Source organism: Falco naumanni, chromosome 8 (assembly GCF_017639655.2).
Source record: "Falco naumanni isolate bFalNau1 chromosome 8, bFalNau1.pat, whole genome shotgun sequence".
NCBI classification, from domain to species: Eukaryota; Metazoa; Chordata; class Aves; order Falconiformes; family Falconidae; genus Falco; species Falco naumanni.
This window is the reverse complement of record NC_054061.1, coordinates 52,162,718-52,179,610: the sequence shown is the minus strand read 5'-3', so window position 1 is coordinate 52,179,610 and position 16,893 is coordinate 52,162,718.

Genomic DNA, 16,893 nt, shown 5'->3' with positions numbered 1-16,893 from the left:
GCTTACGTAACTCACACACTTGTTTCATCATTCATTGATTTCTTAACAGTACAAAAGTAGGCAACCTGGACCATGCTTTAAAGTTGAAATCCTAAAGAATTAGTTCCTATTACTACCTTTTTGAAAAGCCCAGAAATAAGCTACTTCTATAGTACAATTACAATAATCAGAAAGTACAGAACATATCATGTAAAGTTTTGAATAATGTGAAGATTTCAAGCCTCGGTTCTAACCAAAAGCCTTCTGGATATCTGAGGAAGCAGGGAGTCAGGTCATTGCCAGATATCACTCATTTTCAGAGCCAGAAGCTATATGAGGTTTCAATTTCATTCTAAAACTCACACTGACTTCAAGCAGAATAAGGGACTTCTTACATAAAATGGCAGTAAGTATTTTTGTCACCTTAACACAAGGAAGGTTTCTTAATTCTTTTTTGGTCTTTATATCATTAATTTATTAAAAATTGAAAGAACTTCCATCTTAAAGTTGATTTAGATCTGAGTTTGATCATATCTGAAGCAAGATATAATAGAAGTATTACCTACTGAATTCTATTGTTGTTGGTAACTAATAAAAAAAAAGGATATGAAATGCTGCATAGTCTTGTTAAACAAATTGCCTCTCTGGACAAAGCACTTGTTTTGAAATAATTTATTCCTCACTTCGCTCAGCTAATGTCTAATTCTGAAACAGATATGGGTAAATTAAACATTTATATAATTTTTCTAGATTAGATATTTATCATGTTTTGCATCCTCAAGCAGTGTCTGTTTATCCTCCCAATCTAAGCCTTCCTTTTCAATCCATGTCCTTTAGCATTCATTCCAAATGCGAATCGAGTCTAGAACTGACTAGTTTAGTCACTGGATGTCACTGCTGCAGCTCTAAAAGCTTAGTATTTTATGTGAAAACAGAAGGCAAGTATACTTGTATGTATTTTATTCCTTCACCATTATTAAAGGATTGTATTCCTGCTGAGGTTGAAGTCAGAATGAGTTTTATTACAGGTTGAGTATTTAGAATTTTTCAGGCCTGAGGATAATTTATGCTTTTACAGGAGACTATTCTACTATTGGCTTTTTATTTCTGTTTTTAAAATCTGTTTCTATTTTAATTTTAAAATATGCTCTTCCTTAGTTCTTTGTTTCTACTGCTTTGATAATAGTTTTATTTCTGAATTTATTTTTATATATACACCATACACAATTCTGGTACTACATATATACATATATATACACACCAGTACCAGAATTATACACATATCTGTGTATATGTATAGACATTTAACATAAACATACAATCTCTAAAAACATTCCAAAAAAATTTTCATGGTAAGTTCATATAAGCAATAAATGTAAATGATTAATTGTTATAGAAATAAAACACCTACTCTTTGCCTTAACAAGCCTGAGGCAAAGCTAGACAGTAAGAGAAATGCCAACCTACATGTTCATAATTTTGAAAATTTAGTAACTTAATCATGTGCATCAGTAGTTTACAAAGTTAGTTTTACTTCTTACAGGGGCTTTTCCAAAACCCCTTGAAGTGTACTACGTCAGCAGCAAAGTTATCAATAGAAATACACTATCACAGTATTCTTTAACTGTTTCCACCTCTCACTCACATGAAACAAAATGAAATTAAATGGAATCAGGTTTTAGACAGACAACCGCCAAACAAGCAGAATTTCCTATTCATTGGACTTTCTGCTGATTTCTCAGAGAGCTGTGAGCATGCCTGTGCTTCCTTTGACTTGACAAATGAATAGAAGTGAACGTTATTTTCTCTATGGTGAATTTTACTAGGAGACACTAGTTGTAAATGCCTCTATGAACAGAACCCAGGTCACCTTCTGTGCCATTATGTTTTTTAATATGCCAGTTTCTCACAGGTTGAATCCTCCTATATTGTATGACTGGGGAATAAATAAAGAAGGTACAGGAAGTGTTCAAACCATGACATAAGGAACAACAATAGGATTTTCACAATATGCTTTCAGAAAAGTATTTTGAGGGTATAAGTGAGCAAAGGAGATGGCAACTAAGGCACCATCCGCTGCCAGTTCTGGGACATCTGAGCAGCTAATAATGAAGCATTTACCAGCAAACATGCCAAACCTGTATCCACCCCTCAAGCCTCTGCTGCTGCAGTGTCAGACCTGCTTCCTTCTGTCCACCCCACCTCCACGCTGTGCGGTACCCTCTTGCCAAGAGTGGCTCCCAGCATCCTTGCTCCAGATGTCATTTTTTTCTATCACCTGCTGACTCCTAATGTCTGAATCAGACATACAAAGGCAATCCAAGCACAAAAGCAGGAAACCTACTTCCAAACCCTTCTGGACTGCTAAAAAAGACAACAAAGCATCACCAACAACTACTATGATAAAGATCCACACTTCCTGGGGTGGCTGCTTCCTCACTAACTCACTGGCTTCCAGCCTGCCAGATGTTTATTTGGAAAGGAAAACACTTCTCTAGGAGATACAGAGGAGGGCAAAAGTTCTTCGGGAAACACTGCATAAGCTTTGGCTGTCTTCAGCTGCTATCCAGTATCTAAGACACATCTCTAAGCTCAACAAGTTCTTCAAGTGTTCTCATGAGAAGTCATTAGATGATTAAAAACAGTCTGTTGTTCCTGTGTGATAGCTATTGCAGTGGACATGCTTACCAGAGAATGGAGAACAATTACCTACACAGTGTTCATAACTCCTAGAAAACACCAAACAATTGTCTCCCCTTTGCCATGTTCCTGCTCTGCAGGAAGCTGGGAACAACTTGTGTTTCTTTCCCAGGTGATGGAACATTAATCCATCTTCAGCAAAGCTCATGCTACCTAGCAGTGATGTAAAAAAAAAATAAATAATTTTAAAAATCTTATTTCTTTCAGTATTCTTACTACTTTTTCCAGTAATAGAGAATAAATAGTAAATAGTGAGCAAATTAGATACAAATTGGATTCCTTCAGGAAATAAAGTATCATTTTTTCGCTTGAGTTACATCACTTACCACCTTGAGTTCGAGTCTTTGTTTACCTGGCTTACTCATTTAAATCACACAGTTTGTTATACTGGATTTTTCTGGGTGAAAGGAGGAACAAAATACTAGTGTGTGGAAGCCTCATGACTTTTTCTGTGTAAAAAGCAATTCCCATAGGTGAATGTCATTTCACATTAAGCTTTTTTAGTAGCAAACTTAAAAATCAGAAAAGCTTAATTTCCTTTGATGATCATTGTAATATTGATTTTAAAAATGCAATATTAAAAAGGGAAGAGAAATTAATTTATCTTTTCACTTTCTTGCTTGAGAAGCGCCATTCTTGATCAAAACTAGAACAATTTTTACAGACTATATAAGAAAATCTTGCCAAGACACGTTAAACAGGCAAGGAATAACAGAGTATGTGGAAAGACTGCAAAAGATCAAATAAATTATTCTTGATTGAATCATTTGGTGCCACAGCTATAATTTGTAATGTTTTTGAAGTGAAGTACTATAAGTTTTATTTTATTGTTCATGTGGAAATTGGAGCAGAAGCATGCTCCTGGATCATGGAAATAATATAACATGTTAGTAAGAAGAAAAAAGGAAAAAAAACCCAAACAACCAAAAAAACCCCAAAACCACAGCCAACTTTGGCTAGGAAATGCATGAAACAGTATTGGGAAGTATAAGCTTTGCAACATGAACCAAAGTCAAGTCAAATCTACCTAGCTGTATTTTTTAGAGACTCAGAGCAATTAAGCCTCGTCCGCAACAGCAACTGAAAAACCAAGAGCACAGCCTTTAAAAAGCCAAAAGATGAGGTGCATCAATTTGCAGCGATCACTTAGCAACAAGACAAGATTACGTTACAAAGGAATTAATATTCCCATTGTTTTCCTGTCCCTTCACCCAACCACTGCTGTGTTCTGCTTTGTAGTTTGGGATTGAGCATATACATTTTTTAAACAGTCATAAATACATGTATGCCATTACCTTATAAGGATAAAAATAGCAACCTTATTTTCCAAGCACTTTGATAGCGTCACATTGAAACTAGTAGTTGTTTTTCTGAGTTTGTTTTCAGAGTTTAGTTTGGTGGTTTTTTCCCTTCATGTTAAGGGTGACCTGTGCTACTGATAACATCTGTCCAGAAAGAAGGAAAAGTCATTTGCCTGATTCTTTGTGTGTGGTCAAACAGACAATGAACTGATGGAAGAGATTAAAGGATGACAAGAAGATGGCTCAGCCTATATTTATTGTGCAGATCTGTAAAAAAAATACGGTAAATAACAATTTCACATTCAGAAATGCAAGCTAGAAAGCCCAAAGTATAGTCAAAAGCTACCCCTTCTGCATTTATGAATAAATCAAAATGCACGGGTCTCCACTTTATAAACTAAATTGTGCATGGAACAGTTATTACCCCGTTATACAGAGAAACTGTACAGACACAGCAAGAAGCTTCAGCTTTGTAAAACAAAAAATAAAATTACAGCCCACACAATAAGTATTCTCTCCATATAGGCAGAACTACTTGTCCTTCATTTATTATTTCCTTGCACTGTTACAAATTAAAGCAAAAAACCCACCCTCTTGGGCCTTATGTTCACAAACACATTGACAGTATCTTTCCATCCTACTCTATGTGAAACTACTTACTTTTATAATGAACAGGGTGGTCAGGAAGCTATCTTAATTGGGCTGAAATACAGGTTTTCTGAATGATGTGCAGGAGACATTACTGAACTATATTTGACATACATCATATTTAGGGTGTGTTTGGACCGTGGTAGTACAGCAACGATTACTGGATGAATGATTACATAAATCCACTAGTATTATTACTAGTCTGGAAAACCTAGGCAGTCATAGAAGAGCCCCTAAGAAGTTCTCTTCCCCTGAAATCCAGTGCTATGGTCAACTTAGAGTGACAATGACTCTGAAGAGCCAGCCTGTATAGCATATGCTATGCTGTTGAATTTCTGTAGCCATATTTAAAACACAGCACAGATTAGTTTCTAAATATTCACTCAAGCAAATCACAAAGTTTTGTCCCTCTTTTCCCTCCAGTCAGATATTCTCCCTCTCAGAAAAATATAAAATTTAATCCAATTGAATAGTTTTTACCTTAGACCTAATAATGTATTTTAAGGTTTCAGGCTTTGGTATACATTTTGTATGGCTTATCTGAGACAGTCTGACTTATGATTAAAAAAAAAAGAAAAGAAAAACAGAAAACCAAACAAAATACCTTGTTTAAATTATATGTAAATTCCAGCTACCGCACAAAATATAGAAGTTCTGTTGGCATTGGCATACTAGTACATAGACATACTAGAATAGCATTCTATTCAAGAACTCATGCGTTTGTTACTTTTGAGATACTTTCTCTGGAAGACCTAGGCAACCTGAGTTCTTATATCTTGCTCATTTAAAAGACCAGTAATTGTACTACTATTGCCCAATGCAAGCATATGAATCATTCCATTTAAATGAGAGACAGAATCAAAACTGTACTAGGTACCTAGCACTCTTAGCCGCATTTGCTTAAGTTTAAGGGTGAACACCAATTCCATGGTTTTAGTCTGTAAAAACCACACTTCCTAATGTACAGAATATCCACCTATGAATAGAGGGAATTTTAAACTACAAAAAACTTTCTATTTGTCCCCCAGAGCGTTAGTTACTCAAGAAGGAGTAAAACGTACACTGTTTTTGAAAACTGCATCTCGTTAATGTTTCCATCATGCTGTCTGATCATTCAGTTTCATACTAGATACTTCTTCAATAAAACAGAGCATGTTATAACAATGTGCTTTGACCCAAGACTGAAAATCAAAAATATTTGTAGCAGTAGCTGTGCAACTGTCACAAATAGTCTCATTTTCCATACATATGGAATACATTTGCAAATGTTGGTCACAGGTCTAAACATATTTCCTTTAAATACCTGTAGGTGGTGGTAAAATACAGTTATTGCTTTAAAAAGTGACAATCACAAGGTAACTCTGCAGCAAAGCTACTCATGAAGACAGCCTTCCTGGTTGTGCAGATTTACTTCAAGGAAATGTAGCTGAATCAGAAATCAGATTGAAGTGCATTTTTTGTGTTTTCCTCAGGTACTTATTACAATAGCTTTTCTCTTATAGTACACATCTTATAGCCACATCTTATAGTACATATAGTTTCCAAGACTGAAGTTGCAAAATATAAGGGTATTTTTCTAATTGTTGGAAATACCCAGTAACAGCAACATAAACTGTGAGAACATAGTTGTCATGAATATGGCATAACTATAAAGGAAAAGAAACATAAACATGTTTCCTCAAAAACTGCCCTTTCAGGTTGTACATTTCATCTTGATTATCACAAATTCTGCCATTTAGTATAAATTACAACAATGCAGCTACTAATAATAGCTCTCTGGGCATCAGTCCAGTTTGCTGAAATGAAGCAGAACTAGCTAGCTTCCACACAAACATATAATGGAAAAAAACAATTATTTGCCAGGCATAATTAACATGTGGTAACATAATAATCAATACCAGATGAATCCATACTTTCTGGTTTCAAAGAATGCATAATAATTCCACATTGGTGATTATTTATAGAAAAACTAAAGTGTTTCAATTCTGGACATACTTTATGGTAAAAGTCATAGCTTGAGCCATTTCCCATAGTTTTAACACTTTACATTTAATTTCCAAGCTCTATTCAGCATTTTAAAATTATGAAACTTAAGAAAACAAGTTTCAGTAGGAAAACAAACAACTTTAATAGTTTCAGAACTTTTAAAAGATAAATAAGGCACAGTAAAAAAAATATGTCAGCAAAAATTTATGTAAGTAATTAAATGCTTATAACGTTTGTGAACAAAGCTTTATGCATATCATGTAAAAAAATGGCATAATTTGGGAACAACATAAAGCATGAAGGGGAAGGGACCCCTTAAGTGCCTGAATCCAGTTCTGTCCATTTCAAAGGTAGCTATAGAACAAAGTCAAAGCACACAGAACATCAAACTGCCTCTTGCTCCTCTGCAACAAACTGCAAGCCACAGATGCGCTTTCCCTACGTGCATCATAAAACCCAAGGAACAAAACACAGAAAGCTATGTTTACCCCACAATTAACAAGAAAAGGGCAAGAAAGCAATTATATGACTGACAGGTTAAGTTCCTAAAAGAACAGGAAGTTTATTTGTTAAAAATAGTATGGAAACTGACATTTATTTATTCTAGCTTTCCTTTAAGTGCAAAGTTAAGCTACTGTCAAAAAAAAGTAAATTGCATGGGAAGTAGAATTCATACAAAAATAAAATTCTTTACACTGGAGTTCTTCACCAAGATGTACACCACTCAGCATGTTCTTTTGATTAAAATGTAATGTATGGTTTTTTCTTTGCCCCCCCCCCACCCCCACCCCCATATTCCATACATTAAGCTCTTCCTTGTAGTTAATTTGGAGGTTTAAATACAATGCAACATGATTCAGATGCAGGAAAGCACCATACACAGGTTTATAATGGAACAGGAATTTCACAGAGATCATGGCACTGCTTCAGAGCTAGCGCAGGCTATTGCTCTAAGCATACAAGAACATTATCTTCCAGCCTAGTTTTCAAATGAAAATATAAACAAATATTAAATTTGGCAAGGTCATCACACTGAAAAAAACCTTGAAAACCTGCACAGGATTAACAATTCTGTTACTTGCTTTGGCACATTTTCAGCTGTTTGCCCACCTCTCCTCAGAGATCTTTTTGGATTAGAGGATATCTTTAGCGTTTGCTTTTGCTTTCTGATGCCTTCCTGAAGCTGTGCCACCTATTTTGGTGGCAAAAACAGGATTACAAATTGGTAGTAGGACCAACTGCATATTGGTACTGAGAAACCAGTTTTTATTCTTGGATCTTCACACAGAAGATCAAAGCTTCAATGAGGGTTGCCCCTCTCCCTTGGGAGCTGCTTTAAAGCTGAAGTTCTTACCCTTGGCCCCCACCTGAGTTACACTGCAGCAGCATTGCTGCCATGCCTGTGCCCAGTCATTGATCCTGCCCCAAACACTGACTTTCTTGACCTCAGACCCACCTCATCACTATGCAACTTACCTGGCAATTACCCAGCTGTATCTGACCCTGGTTATTCTTTCCAGACCTGATTGCAGCCTTGTCTTGCTGACTTGACTTCGCAGCTTGACCTTGCACCTGTCTCATCACCAGAGACTTGTCTGATGATCTAGACTCTTAGCTGACCCTGGCTGCTGTCACCACGGCTGCCCTACTTGCCTTACTCTCATAATGTAGGACTGGACTTGCACGGGCATTGCCCTTCCCTGCCTTACTGTGCTTGGCTCCCAGTTGCTCTTCCCTTGTGGAACAACCTGCCTTCTCTCTTTCCTGGACAACCTGATGCCTATTTTCTTCAAGGGTTGTTGCATTTTACAGCTAAAATACTTCTTACAGTCTAAAAGCCCTCTACCTCCAAAAGGTGGATGTCCCGTTCTCTCCCAGCCTACTACCTTTCTTCCCCATTTTGTTTCCTGCCATCACAGCCACCCTTCTTCTGAACCCTTCTGTCCTCACCCAGCTTACTAATGCACAGCAAGGGAATCAACAAGTTTGTTCAGAGAAAGGGGAGGTGATTCACATACCCAGGTGGATGTGAGAGGGAATGAAGGAGTAGGGACTATCCCTTTTTGGTGACATTGAGTTGCTGCACTGGCTCCACCACAAAAGCAACTGCACTTTCAGTTTCTTTATTTCATAGTGTATCTTAGTTCTCAATTTACCTTTAGTTAATACCTCATTCTCAACTTTGCAAGTCCTCATCTGCCACTATAAACCTTTAATAAAAAACCCAAAGCACTGACAAAGAAAATGTCCATGTTTTAAATCTAATTGCAGCTGAAAGTGAGCAGGAAACATGCCTTTATCACCTTTTTTTCTCTCTAGTGCAGTAACTGCACTGGGGGTGTGGGGTGATGGTGTCCCACTATTGCTTTCAGAAGTATCCTGAAAATCTCACCTACCTTTTCTGCATATCCTCATTCTAACGAGTTCCATTACTATGATCAGCAATAAAAACCATAAGTCATATTCCTCTTGTCAATCCTCCCACTATCCTAGCTATGCATATGCTACATAGACATCAGCTGCTCAATGAAGAAATCCATATCAGGAATGGCAAACTACTCACACAGTGGTTCTGTCACATTTTGAATTTGTTAACAAAGCATATGAAGCAAGAGACATAAGCGATGTGCAGTTCAGTGAGGGGAGAATATTTCAAAGTTCAGATTGGCTCATGATGTTATTCATGTTATTCATGGCATGTATAAAGGGACATACATAACACCAGCTCTTTTGGAGTTGAAAGTTCATTGATTAGGTAGGGGAACACCAAAGTGACTGTAAGAAAAACAGGCCACATTTCCAAGATAGACTACTTGAAAATTAATCCTCTGCAAAGTTTAACCATTCTGCCACCTTACTACACAACAAAAATGGTGATCTTCAATACAGAATTATTTTACCAAATATAAAAATTTAATTTATTTATTCAAATACAACTTGGGAGGATTTGAGTTCCATTTAATGTGCTAAACTCAGACTGAAGTTTGAAGTGCCTTCTGAAATTTACTGGTCATAAAGTCTGTTAATGGCGAAGCAGTAGAGTACAGAAGTACAAGAGAGGGTGAAACTGACATATTTGTATTCATTATCATGGCAAAACCTTAAAACTAAAGGTAAAATTCTGTTCTCTGACTATAATATGACTATTTCTATTGAATAAAGTAACTGCTGATACTGTTGGTGAATAAGTAATTCGTTCCACTGCTCATGGACCCTTCCTCTGAAAAGCCTTGGAAAGGTCACTGATACAAAAAGAAAGCCAAATCTGAGCAAGACAAAAATGTAGCCTGATCAACAGCTGTTAAAAATCATACTTTCTTTTCTTTCTACTCTACAAATCCCATGTTTTGGTCAGTCTGACCATGCTTAACATTTTGGAGAAAACAAGCCAGGACACCTAAATTTGCAAAGCTTTAGAGTCAAAACTGAATAAGATGCCATAAAGGGAGAGCAAAGGAACAGGTCAGTCCATATAGTCAGGGTTGGTCTGAAGCAGTGAAATCAATGTTTATCAATTTGTACATATTTTTACAGTGGGAGAAGAGATACATACTGCTTATGCAGCCTATTCTATTCCTAGAGAGATAGGGAAAGACAAAGTAACAACCACTATGCAACACATTCTTTAACAACTCTGTCCAGCAGAATCCATCAGAAATCCGTTAAGCGTCTTATCCAATCCCATCATAGCACTTAGAGAAAGCTCCCAGGCATGTTTCATCAGTCTCTAATATGGTCATCAGTAAACACGAAGTACAAGGGAAAGTTTAGAAGCAGTGGCTTTCACAAGCTAGCCTGGAGGGAAAGGGATTTTCATGGGCTACCCTGAGACCTACTAGTGCCATGGGAAAGAAAATCCTGAGCCAGAAATACAGTGCCTGGTCAATATTCTATGAATGGTTTTACTACCACTCTTGGAAACTAATGAATCCTCTGTTTCATTCTAGTGGTTAACCACATCCAATGCACTGTTCTCTTAAAGGCACTTACCATTCAGATCTAGTCTTCCAGAACCTAGGTAGGGAAAAAAACTGCTTGTTATGTTGGATCTGATAGCACAAAGGAAATTTTCATTCATTCTGTCATTTCTCATTAACCCAGACTAAGGTCACTGTTGTAGCATTGTGTTTACGGACACAGAAGTCAGTTCCATATACTAGAAGTGCTCCAAAAGGCATATTTAAAACTGTCCAAATGTTCATGTGGGTTATTGTTTCCTTTTTTTAGTTTATGATATCAACACCTAGACAAAAAGGTGTTTTCATACTCAAAGCAGATCCAGCGGAAGCAGAAGCATTTTTTCTTAAGGAGTTTATTTAGCAGTTTACATATATGACAAACAGATGCTGCTACTCTAATTTATTCATAGCATACCATGTTGATATCTAGAGAGGCACAGAGAAGACCTGTCTGACCTTTACCATCCCTCACCTCTTCTGCAATACTTATGTTCAAGCTGCAATACCCAAGGAGCACTTCGTGGTGCTGGCAGCTAGTTTACATCCACTAATGAAAACATTCATTTCCTTCTCTTGCCACAAAGAAGCCGAGAGCTTTCATGACATGCAAAGCAGAACAAAGACATTGCTTCTGTAATCACTTCCTTAACAACTTACTCCCAACCATACACAATTCTGCTCTCTCCTATCAGGATACAGTGTACACCAAATCTCTGAATTATGCAAGAACTAGTGTAGTTACTATCCTCATCAGTAAAGTCACTGAACACAGCTAACAAAGACTCATAGCTAAAAGCACTAAGCTGACCTTAACATTTCCAGTATATCAGAAAGCCCACATTTACATGCAAACCTGACCTGAAAATAAGCACATCACATGCAGTTTCCACCTGCCCATCAGCTGTGACTGTTCCTGTATTTCAGATGCTAGTGCTGAGCGATGGGCAGGACTGCTTTTCAAGCAAGCATCTATAATGTTATGGCAAAGACAACACATTTAGACAGCTTCAAACACGCAAGTAAACTAGTATTTTTTCTACTCACCTAGGTTGATCACAATATTGGTAAATCACTCATTATTTGGTACTGCTCCTTCTGTAAGACTGCATTAAAGTGAAAGGAATACTGAACTTAAAGCAAGCCTATTTTTTTTTTTTTTTACTCTTAAAATAAAGAAAAAACACACCCCCAAAAATGCACCCTCTCCCCTCATGCACCCTCCCTCTCTCCCCTCACGCACCCCCTCTCCTCATGCCTCCCCTCTCCCACCCCCTCTCTCACCCCCTCTCCCCTCACGCACCTTCTCTCTCACCCCCTCTCCCCTCACGCACCCCCTCTCTCACCCCCTCTCCCCTCACGCACCCCCTCTCTCACCCCCTCCCCTCACGCACCCCCTCTCTCACCCCCTCTCCTCACGCACCCCCTCTCTCACCCCCTCTCCCCTCACGCACCCTCTCTCACCCCCTCTCCCCTCACGCACCCTCTCTCTCACCCCCTCTCCCCTCACGCACCCTCTCTCTCACCCCCTCTCCCCTCACGCACCCTCTCTCTCACCCCCTCTCCCCTCACGCACCCCCTCTCTCACCCCCTCTCCCCTCACGCACCCCCCTCTCTCACCCCCTCTCCCCTCACGCACCCTCTCTCTCACCCCCTCTCCCCTCACGCACCCCCTCTCACCCCCCTCTCCCCTCACGCACCCTCTCTCACCCCCTCTCCCCTCACGCACCCTCTCTCTCACCCCCTCTCCCCTCACGCACCCTCTCTCTCACCCCCTCTCCCCTCACGCACCCTCTCTCTCACCGCCTCTCCCCTCACGCACCCTCTCTCTCACCCCCTCTCCCCTCACGCACCCTCTCTCACCCCCTCTCCCCTCACGCACCCCCTCTCTCACCCCCTCTCCCCTCACGCACCCTCTCTCTCACCCCCTCTCCCCTCACGCACCCTCTCTCTCACCGCCTCTCCCCTCACGCACCCTCTCTCTCACCGCCTCTCCCCTCACGCACCCCCTCTCTCACCCCCTCTCCCCTCACGCACCCTCTCTCACCCCCTCTTCCCTCACGCACCCCCTCTCTCACCCCCTCTCCCCTCACGCACCCTCTCTCTCACCCCCTCTCCCCTCACGCACCCTCTCTCACCCCCTCTCCCCTCACGCACCCTCTCTCTCACCCCCTCTCCCCTCACGCACCCTCTCTCTCACCCCCTCTCCCCTCACGCACCCTCTCTCTCACCCCCTCTCCCCTCACGCACCCTCTCTCTCACCGCCTCTCCCCTCACGCACCCTCTCTCTCACCGCCTCTCCCCTCACGCACCCTCTCTCACCCCCTCTCCCCTCACGCACCCCCTCTCTCACCCCCTCTCCCCTCACGCACCCTCTCTCTCACCCCCTCTCCCCTCACGCACCCTCTCTCACCCCCTCTCCCCTCACGCACCCTCTCTCTCACCCCCTCTCCCCTCACGCACCCCCTCTCTCACCCCCTCTCCCCTCACGCACCCCCTCTCCCCTCACGCACCCTCTCTCTCACCCCCTCTCCCCTCACGCACCTTCTCTCTCACCCCCTCTCCCCTCACGCACCCCCTCTCTCACCCTCTCTCCCCTCAGGCATCCCCTCCCCCTCTCACGCACCAACACAAAATAAAACCGCTTTTCATAAGTTAAATGTAGTATTTCAGAAACTGGGTGCGCTAAACGGTTTTCACAGCGAGCCGGGGCGCCAATGCCTCAGCCCGCCGGCACACCTGGCCAGCAACGGCTGCGGCACGGCACGGCGCCCGCCCGCCCGCGGCGCTGCGGCTCCCCGGCCGGCGGGGGCTCACCTGCTGCCGCCGCTGCCGGAGGGCGCCTGGGCCGGGGGCTCCGCCACCGAGCTGCCCTTCGCGCCCCACCCGCCTCAGCCCGGCCCCTCAGGCTCCAGGCCCCGCGGGCGAACGGAGCCGGGCGTCTGGAACGATACAGGCAAAAAAATACAGGCTGAAGCAATAAAGCTCAAAAAATTTGTACAGGGACAAGGTAGGGTCACGCTAGCCCTCGTGACTGAGGTGAAAGCAAAAAGTGTTAGAGATACACTGCATGTACCTGTGTGGTCTGGTGAAGAATTTTTTTACCAAAAGGAAACTCTTCTCTGTCACCTACAGTGTTCCATTGTGCCCCAAAGTTATACTTCTCAAAAGCCTGCCAAAATAAACTTATTTCCCTAACTTCCACCAAGCTTTCTCCAGCCTTGGAGCTGCCAAGTATCCTGTTCTCAGTATTAGATAAATCTTCAGTGTTTAGATACTTGAAATCACACAGTACACCATGACTTTGCTGCAAAATTTCCAACTGTGTGAAAATCTGCAAAACCCTCTGGTAACTTAGACCAGTAGAGGGGAGTGTGGACAGAAGCTCCCACCAAAGCTGAGCGCATGGTGCTATGCACGTTTACTAGTCTATCTTCCTCTAAAAAGACAGGAAAAGCAAAATAGTGATGGATCCAAGGGTTTAATGTCCCAGCATTGCAGACAGGGCTTGGAGTCACCAGTCATAGATATACTTCTCAGAAATACAAAGTCTGGAACTGAAATCCCAGTGTCAGGAACCTCGAAAATAGACTCCAAAGTCACTCAGACTCTAATGTAAAACATCACCCCAAAGTTTTCCTCCTCTGCTTTACTACTCATATGCAACACAAACATGCTGTGAAAACATGCAGTCAAATAAATTTTGATTTTAAAACCAACAAAATACATTGTGAACACACTCATACGCCCGCACCTTTCTTTGATGAAAGGTCGTAAAGGTCTAGTTATGCAAAGTCAGCCAAGAAGTTGCTCCACTACCCAGTTTCTCAGTATCACTGCCAAGAAAACAAGCAGAACTGCTGTAGTTTTGGTTGAAGCATGCCTTTCTGATGCCAAGAGACACTGCAAATTAGCTAAGCCTCATTCAGGAAAAATTTGTATCAGTTTTCCATCTCCAATGAGACTCGTGTGAGCAGTTCCAGCTGTGTGAAAAGAATGTTTGGCTGATAAATACTGTGAGAAGACAAGGGCCAAATGGAGCTGGCTGTGGTACCAGGTAAGGTGGTGAAAATCTCTTTGGTAACACAGGCTAGCTGGAGTCCTGCCAGGCTTTCACCCTAGTTGTACAGCTGCTGCAAGTGAACACAGCAAGGAGAGAGGAGGTTTCCATCATGCATAATGGTTGCTTGGGAAGACAAATGCCATCACTCCAAACATCCTCCCACCTTCCTCCTCCTTCCCCCAGCTTTATCGCTGAGCATGACACCATATGGTATGGAATATCCCTTTGGTCAGTTGAGGTCAGCTGCCCTGGCTGTGTCCCCTCCAGCTCCTGGTGCATCCCCAGCCTGCTCGCTAGCAGGGCAGTCTGAGAAGCAGAAAAGGCCCTGGGGCTCTGTGTAAGCGCTGCTCAGCAATAAATCCCTGCATTACCATCACTGTTTTCAGCACAAACCCAAAACATAGCACCAATACCAGCTAGTATGAAGAAAATTAAGTGTACCCCAGCCAAAACCAGCATACAGGTTTTCTGTCTTTCCAATTAATTTGAAATTCCTGCTTCTCTTGGGTTACCCAAACCTCCACACCAAGAGCTCAACTGCAAGAGTTACAGATATTTTCAAGTGGAGACTCCAACCCACACAAAATGCCTTATTTGTATTCACTTCTCTGTTACATAAAATGCTATTTAAAGGCCCTTGCTCCTGGGGGCCTGTCAAAAGTCTCTTTTAGCAGTGACTAACTAAAAAGGAACACAAGACAGGAGGAGCTCAAGGCATTTCCAAGTCTCATCTGTGCAGAATCACTCCAGATTATCTTTTCAGAATTGCCAAAGTCCCATTGATTTAGATGGCTTAGTAAACCTATTTTCTCCAGGAAGTGCTTCCTTGCACCTTCCTCAGGGACACCTGAGCTTTTGTGGTTAGTTCTAGCTCTTTTCCTGCAGCTTCCAAGGGGTTACAACTCTCTTCCCTTACTACATCTGAAGTGCTAGAAGAGGGCAAAAAAAGCCAAAACCTTCCTAAACACTGACACTCTTACAAAGCAGCAGCCAGTAGTACTCCCCAGGCTCAGGTGTTTCAGGACAGCTGAAAGCTCTTGAGTTCCTATTGAATGTGTATACCAACACTAATTTTCTTTTCATATGCACCATGAACAGCTTTGATGCAGAGAAAGCATGTAGCCAGAAATCCCAACTCTACCAGTATCTAATGCTCCTCTTGGTGCCATTTAGCTGCCTACGGACATAACACTTCTCTACTGTGGGGCATCTGTAATATCATTAGTTAATTAAGTTGGTAACAGAGGCCTTTGTTCTGATGACTTGCAAATACAAATGCAAACATTTTAAGCACTCATGCATAAATACAATGAATACCTGGAAACGGTTACCTACTTTCTAGTGAAGGAAATTTGGTCTTGTCTTGCAGCCCAGACACAGGTGTTTGAGCTTGCAGCTTGATCCTGCCTGTGTGACAATTGAACAGTGGGAAGAGGATATCTCCTCAAAATGTCTAACTCATAAGCTTCAGCGTATGAAAAGTTGAGTGGAAAGTCAACTAAAGTCTGACAAGAATCAAAGTCCTTCTTCTCATGTCAGAAAAATAAGAAAGCTAAATAAATACAAGAAACTTACCATAGGATAATGGTGGTTCTCAGTTCTTTGTCATCATGCACACAGACTCCCAGAGGAACCCCTGTCAGTAACTGTCAGACTAATTCAGGTAAAAACCTGTTAACTGCACGTCAATGTTGCTCCCATTATGGACCATTGAAGGAACTGTGTGTTTTGGGGAAAACAATCGGAACCTTCCAGCCTGAAATGTGAATGCAGGGGCTTGTGCTGAAGGTGGTAAGCACACCCCCAGGCTGACGCAGCCCGTAAGAATTTGGCTTCACTGTGCCAAGAGAAGTTCAGTGAGACCTACACAAAGGGAGTACTCTTCAAAGGTAAGTTGCTTGGTTTCAATCTCTACCCCATATTAATCACAAATATAGAGGGCTGACATTCATCAGGTACTGAGAAGAAAAAACAAGTGTTGTCTAATACTACAGTGCCAGAGGAACATATTGACTACTGTAATATAACAGGCGGGGAAAAAAAAACCCAGAAAACAACATGCACAAAACCCCACAAAGTACCAGAAAACATGAAACCCCATTCATTTAAAGTGAGGGTCATGTTCAAATATTCTGTTTAGATGTTGATGAGCTATTCTTCATTTGTCAAGTTTTTCATTCTCCAGTAAAAGGACTTTCAAACAGTAGCAGAAGGTACTCTGTCAGCGTTCTGTTCTAATTTCAGCATCGCACATTTACTA